Raw genomic sequence first — 11,195 nt, forward strand, 5'->3', positions numbered from 1 at the left:
TCCACCAGAACCCTGCACAGGATAAAACGCTTACTGAAGATAAATGAATGAATGATTTGCTTATCTAGATTAGGGCTTCACACTCCATCTTGCTAATCAGCAATTAGTTTTGCATTTGATGTCTTATCAAGAGGGACAAAACTAGACTACATACAGATACACACATCCTCACACATAAAAACAATTTAAAGCTTTCATCCGACTGCCAACCATTTAAGCTTCACTTTTTTTTTTTTTATCGTTTGCCATGCAAAACCTTGAAAGCCTTTGGGACGCTGTGTTTCTCTGAAAAGCCTGATAAGCCTCAAGAGTTCTTTTTCGTGCCCCTTTATTATCCAGACTGATGGAGTGGGGAATTGCTAATGTCCAATTTGACACCAATGATTGCAAATCTGTGCCTTAAAATTGCAGAAATGAATGCAGTCAATCTTTAAAGTTAAATGTGTTTCCGAATTTACTTAACTGATGTCTTTGTTATTTTAACACACTTTTACATGCAGACACAGCAGAAAATGTACAGCAGCTGCTCTATATTTCCCCGACTCTTTCTAACTAACACCGCACCCTAATCTCGCATATCCATCACTCCCTCAGCAGAGTGACTTCTATCAGCATTGGACATCAAAGCCAACGCCTAGCTTGAGCGCAATTGGATTACTTGGGTATTGTTTAAACTGATAAGAACAAAATTTCATCATCTCAGATGCAAGTAACCTGCAGTATGCAGTTTATTTGCAAGTACGCATTTATTATTCAAAATGAAAAATAAATATTGTTGAGGTAGATGAGCAGAAAATGTACATTCTGCTATCAATGTGCTGAAACGTTTGCGCCCTAAATAAATCCCACAATGCACTGCAATAACAAGGGAAAATCGATGTTTCCTTACTGGAAATAATGTCATTTTTTCTGAAGCCTCTCAGTGGAAATGAAAATAGCTTGTTATAATTGTTGTAGCTCTCAAACAATTAATTACTTTAGTGTTTTCTTTTGTTTTTACAATTTTCTAGATGTTTTGATGGGGTTTTTTTTTTGTTTTTTTTTGTTTACAAATGCTAGTGGTGATGTCTTACAATGCCCGTATGTAGTCATGGCACTGAAGTGGAGTGATCAGTGTTCCAGTGTGTAGCGAGCTATGGAGCTGAGTTTGTACAGCTAATGTAAGTTTGTTGACTATAAAAACAGGGAGTGGAGCACAAAAATAACAGAACACATGGAGAAGATCAACTACTTCAAATAAACACACTGGAGATGATCAGGTGTGTGAGTTGTGTTCCCATACTTTTTGCTAACTAGTTTAGATTAGGTAATTATTTTATTACCAACAGACTTGCATTGCATACTGTTAAACTTAATTATATGGTAGGTAATGATGCTGCTAAAAAAAGACCAATAGAATTATATACAAAAATGCACAAAAAATACGTCAATTCTTCTTGTAAATGCATAAATTCTTTAAGAGGCTTTCATTCTTCAGGTGACTGAAAAACATCTTGTTTTTAATGAAATTATTATAAATTATAAATGTAAAAATGGTATGTGGATCAGGAAGTGCAATACGAAACCAAACCGGAGCCTAACTGAAGGAGGTGGGCTGAGGCCAGATGCATTGGACCTGAGCCATAATTCATGTAAACATGAGCATAGCACATATTCAGGTGGGCACTTGTTCAGGGAGGAAAGTGCATGTTTGGGAGAAAGTGGCTCAGTGGTGCACCTTAAAATGATGGACTTTGATTAAAAGGTCATTAGATTAAATCCCAGCACTGCCAAACTATGCTCTTGGGCAGTTGAGCAAGACCCTTAACCCTTACTCAGAAATACCCAAACTAGGGCCTGTGGGAAAACATGGAAATAATGACATTGCCACAGATCTTCATGTCTAATTAAACATAATTTATATTTTTTTTAACTGCAAAAAATTTTTATTGAAATGTAATGTAGAAAAAATAAATGAATTACAATTTTAAATTTGTTATTGTATATGCATACATCAAGGGTGCAGGTATAGCATGCTTTGTAACACTTGAACAGTTAAATATGAAGACAAAAAAACAGCCGCAGACAGATAAGAGAAAATTGTTTGCTCTTTTAAAAGATTACAATATTTCTTGTTTTAACTTTCTCGGAGTATGAGGAGTATGGTGGAGAAAACATGTACTTTTATATAACATTCACTTCATCCCACGACCCTTAAACAAGTTAAATTTTTTAATCGTTCAAAGAAAAAAGTTTGGGCACCTCTGCCCCCACTTGTGTAAATGAGATAATTATAAGTAGCTCTGTATATGACCATCTGCCAAATGTCATAAAAGTGAATGTTTTAGCTGAAGCATTATACTAAAAATTAAATGCTAAAATTAAAAAATTTTATTAAATTAAATGCTAATTTATTTTACTACTGTTATTTTATTGTTGCATATTATATTTAATATATTAAATTTCTCTGCACAGCTTTTTTGTGTTTTCACATGATATACACAGACATTACAAACCTGATCAGAACATTTATACCGCTAGCTTCTAATATTTCAAAATGATCTCTATTTGTAAATACTGTTTCCTTTGATTTCTCCACAGTTCTATTTTAGTTATATATTTTTTTAAATGTAAATTCCAATGTATTCAGCTATTGCTTGCACTTTTTACATTTTCTTCCTTATTTGTATCATGGACCAATCGGCAAATAAACATTGCACTGCATGTCATTCTGTACAGTAAATATAACCTGATAATGTGTACACTGCAGGTCATTGACAACCCTAACCCAGATAAGGTGAGATCAATAAATACATAAATAAATGAATAAATGAATGAACACATTTTTCATATAATACACCTTTCGAGTACAATGACTAAAATTTAAGCAATTACATGAATAAGTGAACATTTCCCCGTTTTTCCCAGCTTAACTGTACACTGTGTAAAATTACTCTACTGACATAATCACATACTAAACTGAACTGGGACCAAGCATAAAACAAAGCAGCACTCATAATTATCAGTGTGTAACTGTATAGTACTGTATAGTCCATATCGGTGCTGCTTAGTGGCCAGGGCTGAGTTAAACGTGTTTACTTCTACATTTAATTCATCTGTAAGTGAGGGGAGCAAATGGCACCATGTAAAGGAACACACACATACACACACACACACACGCGCGCGCGCGCACACACACACACACACACACACACACACACACACACACACACACACACACACACACACACACAGGCATGCATATCCATTACACATTAAAGTGATGGGTGTGAACCCTCATTATCCAGTTTCACCAAGTGACAGCAGGAGAAATTATGTTGGAGTCATAAACTATACATTTTTGTTCCATTTTAACTGCAATCCCCTGTAATATACCCTGTAATAATCATAGTGCTGTTTTTTTCCAAAACTATCACTATCAATAATATTGTTTACATTGTCAGAGGTGCAGGAGATACACCTTACACTTCTTGTACACGTATATATATATATATATATATAGAGAGAGAGAGAGAGAGAGAGAGAGAGAGAGAGAGAGTATTACTAGCTGATTCATATACAATTACTTTGCGTAACAACTAAGGAGCTTTAGGAAATGAAATATTCATTGTGGAGTATTTAATATTCTATTTATTGAAAATATTTTCTATCTATCTATCTATCTATCTATCTATCTATCTATCTATCTATCTATCTATCTAGATAGATAGATAGATAGATAGATAGATAGAAAATATTTTCAATAAATAGAATACTAAATACTCCACATACTTAGGCAAAGTAATTGTATATGAATCAGCTAGTAAGGCTACTTTCATTCATTGGTGACTTAATGCATTCGTTTGGGATCATAAACAAATAAACAAACAAAAAACCTAAACAACTAAATAGAAACCATAAACCGTGCCTTTTCATGTGGCTGCAGTAGAATGTGTGCATTTCAGCCTGGATTTGAAAACAGTTTGTTGGTGTAATAAGAAGACATCAATCAAGAAAAAGCATGGCCAATATCATATCACAGTCAGTAAAACTGGGGCGTTGTTTATACTGTCAGACTGGACACGCTTCCTCTATCCGGTTTTATATATATATATATATATATATATATATATATATATATATATATATATATATATATATATATATATATATATAGAGAGAGAGAGAGAGAGAGAGAGAGAGAGATACACACACACACGTTTTTATCACTATATGCAAGGTTAGAGAAATACTTACCCTTACATCCCGTTGCAGAACTTCTAAATCACTTCCACTTCGGCGCTCCTGTGAAGGTGCTCCCAGTTAATCCCTACTAATCCCGCGGAAGTGTTCAGACATCGAGCGCGCGCTCACACTTCTTCTTGCTTTATTACTTTTCTTTCTTCCTTTATATCTTTTTTTTTTAACTAAACTACAATCCTGCGGCCAAAAAAGTCACAAATGTTTCAGATTCACTGGAGTTCTGAGAGGAGCTCTTGTGCATGTTCTCCTCCTGATAAATGAGATGATGTGAATAACGGGAGAGAAGCGCTCATCATCATCATCATCATCATCGTCGTCGTCATTATTACCCCGTCCTATGTGCAGTACTGTCCGCGACTGCGACCATGCGGTCAGTGAGGGGAAATGACGCACTTTTTAGGACTATTCTATTCCCGATTTCTTGCGGCTTTTCTTTTTTGTCTACCTTCCCACACCTTATGTGTCTACTCTCAAATACCATAACAAAGTGCATTTACCGTTCACTTTATTAGGAAGAAGGGTGGAGACTGGAAAACTCTTCAGCTGTTCAGTTTGTGTGAGTTTGTGTTTGTGCTCATGATAGCATCAGATACTGTTATTTGGCTGGCAGGAGAGGAACCTATGTGATCTACAGTGTTGTAGCTCATCCATCTCAAGGTTTAATGTTTTGTGCGTTCTATGATGCTTTTCTTCGCTCACCATTTTTGTCAAATTGTGTTTGTGAGCTTTCTTGCAGGTCAAACCTGTATGCCCATTTTCCTCAGCTTTTCATGACCATTGTGTGGAAACCATACCCTGCTCAAACCCACAGAGATGACATGTTCCCTCAATGTTCTGAACCGGTGAATATTAATTGAAGCTCTTGACCTGTATCTGCATGATGATTAGATAACTGTATGAATGTGCCGATGAACAGGTGTTTTTTTTTTATGCATAGTAAATGTGTTATTTTCTACTAGTTATGTTGCAGTTTTATGTAAAAATGCTTACAAATGTTTCAAATCACTCCATACCATCAAAATGACAAAACAAAAGCCAGACTTATGATTACTTTGCAACCTGAGCTCAGGTGAATGTTGGTGTCCAGGTTCTTCTGTGTCCATGTGGGTTTCTTCCAGCTTTTCATGGTTCCTCCCATCCCTGAAAAGACATCAATAGTTTGATAAGTTATATTTGACCCAAAGTGTGAACAAGTGTGTGTGCCCTGTGATAAACTGGTATCCCATTCCTTTTATCAATCCCAAAGTCCCTGCCAGTGACTGTGTTGAATCCAGTTTTAGTTTTTTTTAACTAAGGTAAAGAAAGATGAACTTTGGTCTATAGAAAAATGTAGCTGTATGCAATAAGAAAGTCTTGAGGATGTTAATCATGGGCCTCAGACAATTTTACAGTATATAATTCAAAAAATTATATTGAACTTGAATGCGATGAAAACCTGCATTTTAATTTATTGAGATTGGAATAAAAGTTATGGGAGGAAGTATGAACCGAGTGTGTGTGTGTGTGTGTGTGTGTGTGTGTGTGTGTGTGTGTGTGTGTGTGTGTGTGTGTATATCATTGGCCACCATATGTGAAATAGAGATGTCCGGGGTGTGTCAGTATTTGGGGAAACGTTTCAAAGAACTGTGTACTTTCTGCATGAAGAACTCTTAAACACGTTTGTGCAAACACAGCCAATCCCTCTGCCCTGTTCTGTACAGCTTATAAATACAACCAATCCCTAAATTACTAATGGTTTTGAAACATTATAGTTATACCATTGACAGCCATCTACATCTCACCTCTAAAATACACTATAGAATCATTGTTTTGTAGAAACACAATACATAATAAATAAAGTTATAATAATCATAGTTCACCTTTTTACAATTATAAGAACATTAAGGTTCTCAAGGTTGTAGTATAATGGTAGTTAGGTTTAGAGTAAATATTGTAAAATAATGGGCAAATATTTCAAAGTTGGTTCATGCTGAAATTCTGATAACCTTCATTTGACCCCAAAAGAACCTTAACTGTAGTAGTGTAATGTCTTAGTTACAGTGGTGGACGAAGTACACAAACCATGTACTCGAGTTAAAGTAGAGATACACCGTGTAAAATATTACTTCTATAAAGTAAATGTGCTTCCTTTAAACTTTCACTTGAGTAAATGTACAAAAGAATTTTCCTTCAAATGTACTTAAGTATAAAAAAAGTATTATGATTTATTATAGCTATAATGTTCCTATTATAATTCTTGCTTAAGCAACTTATGTGAAAAGACTGTAATGTTACATTTAGCACAATCTATTTATAGAATGATATTAATGAGTCAAACAACGTTTAATGTCTATTATTATCATTAACCCAAAACCTGCCATTTCTTTCATAATTTATTCCTCTAAAAATAATCTGTATGTTTAAGCTAAGAAGATACCACCAACCGAGAAATCAAAACAAGTTCAAAACATTGAACTGATTGGTGGCTTGCTGTGTGCTTGACCAGTTAAGTTTTTATCCGCTCATAAATAAAAAGGAACGACTGATTTCACAAAATGAAGTTGAGAAAAAGGTAAGATATTTGACCTGGAAATGTAGTGAAGTTTAAGTAAAAGTCTCTCTAAATGGAAATACTTCATTTAATTACAGACACACGAAAAAGCTACACTACACTTTTCACAATTTAACATCTTGTCTTACATAATATGCAGTAGTATAAGGCCATTATTACAACCGTAGGCTGTTTATTAAACACATATAGAGCACTAATGAAGGTGAGTACACTTAGTAAAGCACAAATGACTGGATAAGGGTGGAAACAAGGTACAAACTAATCGCAAAAAAAGGACACACACTGCACTATTGACATGACGCAAAGAGAGGAATGAGGGTTTGTGACTGCCCCTAAATGAAGCTAGGCAGGAGCTCAGTACTGCACTAGAGCTCAAAGAAAGGTCATGACCTTGATGATGTGGGCGTTAAAGTGAAATGATCGTAAAGGGCAAAATTGCATTCCAAGGCATTGCTTTACTATAACCTAATAAAGTAACTATTGTTTAAATGATGCTTTTAGCCAAAGCAATTTATGAATGACAAAGGATACAGTGTATGAGGGATGTAAGGGTATCTTGATCAGTGACAGTTTGGTGTTCAATGTAATATTCTTAAAGAAAATAAATAGAGATTGAAAAAGAATAGTTATTAGTTATGAAAACCAAATAGTAAAGCATGAATTAATTCATCATTAAAATTGTGTAGTTTACCCATTACACACGATATATAAAATATAAATAACACAGTACATTCATCCATTCATGACATTCATTTAACCCTCCATTCATCCATTCTTTATTTCTGCATTTAAAGATGTGGTATCTTAGAGGTTAAAATGTTGTACTGCTGGGCCCCTGAGCAAGGCCCTTTACTTTCAAATGCTCCATTGCAAATATTGGATAATTGTAAAGGTTGCTCTGGATAAGGGAGTCTGACAAATGCTGCAAATTTAAGCCACTTACCCTATACAGTCTCATAGAGAGAATCTTTAAAAATAAAAATTAAACGTTATATTTTATATCTTTTCCAGCGTTTTGAGTTGCCTTTGATGTATGACGTGTGGTATAAATAAAGTTGTTGTTGATGTTATGATTTTTATGATGATTAAAGTGTGCTGCCTTGCCAAATATTGTATATTTCTGTATAATATAATTGTGTATTGTTTATATGGTTCTTAGCTCTTTGTCTTTATGAACTTATTTTGTTTACCTGCAAAAAATCTGAGGGATTATTGTACAGAAATATCTGAATCGTCTTGTTTAAGATCTCATTAGATACACTTACAATAGGTTTCCTGTAGGTGGCGAACTATGTTTTTGAGTAATAACCATTACAGAGCCTAGCAATAATCTATGACTATATAAAATAATTACTGTACTCTGTATTGACTGGGATGCTTAAAAAGGAATAATAGAAAAATTAAATCTATAATTTGATTTGCTATTATTGCAACTTGTTATGCTTATTGGACTTTATGTTGATGATCACCTCCATGATTAATTTGAAAGAGTTTGTTTGAGTCTTTTTTTTTTCTTTTCTCAAATCTCTATCCATAGAGTTCGACTTTACATAATAATAATAATAATGAAGAAAAATAAACATTTTACACAGCAATGTCTGGCTTGAAATCCTTGTAGAACAAAAAAGGATGGATTGATGAAAAAACAACAAACAACAAGTTCAACCAGGTCTTGTTTGCATGTCTTGCATCTGATCTGTAACTGTGTGAAATCTGCACGATGGGTCTTCATGACAGGAGCCATTCATTCCTTTAGTATTTATCACACTTTTTTTTTTTTTTTTTTTTTTTTTTTTTTAACATCAGGCCATCAGCACTCATCTGCAGTATTTGGGATAACACTACAGTGTAAAGAACATGCACTTCCAGGTTGGAGGTCTATGTAGGTGGTTGTAGTAAAAAGACCACATTCATTGCCAAATTCCAGAGTTAAGCAAAAAAAAGTCAATTTCACAACAGTGCATAGGAAGGTGTCTGACTATTGATTCCAGGATTTAGCAAATTGCTACAAATTATATTTATTGATTCCGAATAGTACATTTAGAAGACCCTTGGGGTCTGCCATTCTTCTAAACTCAGATCTACCTTCCGGATAATCAGGACTGGGACTGGCTTGGTGAACACCGATTTACAGGACAGTTATGATTTACAGTTCAGTCACATTAGAAAAAAACCCCCTAATCAGCTAAAAATATATAATATTAATGTATATTTAATATCTATTTGCAATCTGAAAAAGAAATGCACTGCAATGCACAAATATAGTTTGTATTCTAAATTGATTCTCTGTGGCAAAGCCGGCACCAGACCATAACTTACAGGGGGGCACAGAATCACCAACAGAAACTTGCTAATAATAATCAGAACCGAGGATCCATTTTCTAATATCCGTATTTCGCGATTCAAAAAAATTTAATGAAAAAACACGTTGCTAGCATCAGTGCTTTACACCACATACACATCAATATGCTAAAAATGTAATGACGCATGAGACACCGCAACGCAACCAATCAGAAAACCAGGTATATTTTCATAAAATAAACAACTCATCAAGTATAGTTTCTCGTTTTTATTACAGTAAAATCATGAAACCTTTAATGTTTCATTGATTTTGATTATTTTTCATATGTATTAAATGGATTAAACAGTGTGTACAGGGGGCACAACAACCTCTTTAGGGGCCCACGAGTGGTCCGTTACTTTTGCTTTGGGGAAAAGCTATAGTCATCTTGTTACAAAAATATAAAATCCTGATATGATTAAAATGTTTGATGTCAAATTCAACACGCAGGTACACGACATTTTGGAACTACTAAACAATTATTCAACTACTTAACAATTACTAAAGCTTCACAACAATGAATGGAACAACACAAAGTCTTCTTTTTATTAAAAGCTGTCTGCATGTTTACCTTCACGGCTTAAAATTTGCTTATGAATAAAACACTAAAGAACCTACCTACTGAAAAATAGAATCAGTGAGTGTTTTGATGCTTATAATGGGATTTGTATTGGTTTTAATAAAGGGCCAAAAATCAAACTTGATTGAGGGCCGTGGACTGAAAGTAAGAGTTGCATAAACGTAAATGTTTCAACACCATACTTAACAACTGAAGCTGCTAAACCCTTGAAGTATGCATATAATAATCTATTATATTTCCTACATTTAATTTCTATTTAAAATTTTAGCAGCTAAAAATAAAACAAAAATGGTATGTTAAATTAGAAATTAAGATCTGTGACAATTATATTTTTTTCTATAATTTCTAGTCTCATATGTATACAGAATGGCCCTAGATGGGCATCACTGGTCTAATGTCTAACAGCAAAACCAACAGAACATCATTGTCAATTTGTAGCTCACATTTCTGCATTTATTTATTCTATTTTATTTTATTTTATTTTATTTTATTTTATTTTATTTTATTTTATTTTATTTTATTTTATTTTATTTTATTTTATAAATTTTTTGGTTTGATAATGATGTACGCAAACACGCTCTGTGATTAAAACCATTTACATTATTGCGTTTTATTCTTTTAGCAGGAATCTCATACTACTATATATCTATAGGGTGTCTTCAGGCTTAACGTTATGACCACTGACAGGTGATGTGAATAACAGATTTATTTTTTTTATCATGGTGCCTGTTATTATGTGGGGTATATTAGCAGCAAGTGAATTTTTTGTTCTCAAAGTTGATGTGTTAGAAGGATTTGGGTGAGTTTGACAAGGGCCAAATTGTGATGGCTAGACGACTGGGTCTCCAAAACTGCAGCTCTTGTGGAATGTTCCCGGTCCGCAGTGCTCAAAATCTATCAAAAGTTGCCGGAGGAAGGAACAGTGGTGGTTGTGAGTAGCTAAGGCTCATTAATGTACATGGGGAGTGAAGGCTGGTTTATGTAGTCTTTTACTTTTGACAGCACAAACAATGGGCATGTGAGCATCAGAACTGGACCACGGAGCAATGGAAGAAGGTGGCCTGATCTGATAAATCACGTTTTATTTACATCATGTGGATGGCCAGGTGCATATGTGTTGCTTACTTGGGGAACACATGGCACCAGAATGCACTACAGGAAAAAGGCAAGATGGCAGAGAAAGTGTGATGCTTAAGGCAATGTTCTGCTGGGAATCTTTGGGTCCAGCAATCTATACGGATACTTTAACACTTACCACCTACCGAAGCATTGTTGCAGACCATGTACAGCCTTTCATGGAAACAGATTTCCCTGTTGGCTGTGGCCTCATTCAGCAGTATAATGCACCCTTCCACAAAGCAAAAATTGTTCTGGAATGGTTTTTGGGAGCGCAACAAGGAGTTTAATATGTTGATTTGTCCCCAAATTCCCCTGATCTCAATCCAATCGAGCATCTGTGAGACATGCTGGACAAACAAGTC

At 34.6% G+C, this 11,195-nt stretch overlaps 1 protein-coding gene across 4 annotated transcripts in view; it reads right to left on the minus strand.

Annotated features, from left to right (window-relative positions):
- Positions 1-4,607, minus strand: part of plxnb1a (plexin b1a) — a 57,070-nt gene extending 52,463 nt beyond the window's left edge. For all 4 annotated transcript variants that reach the window (XM_083570073.1, XM_083570070.1, XM_083570072.1 and 1 more), the window contains exon 1: positions 4,237-4,607. The gene's annotated coding sequence lies outside the window, so the exon portion shown is untranslated. The remainder of the gene's footprint in view (positions 1-4,236) is intronic.
- Positions 4,608-11,195: the final 6,588 nt, after the last annotated feature.

The sequence above is a fragment of the Silurus aristotelis genome, assembly GCF_946808225.1.
Source record: "Silurus aristotelis genome assembly, chromosome: 19".
Taxonomy (NCBI): domain Eukaryota; kingdom Metazoa; phylum Chordata; class Actinopteri; order Siluriformes; family Siluridae; genus Silurus; species Silurus aristotelis.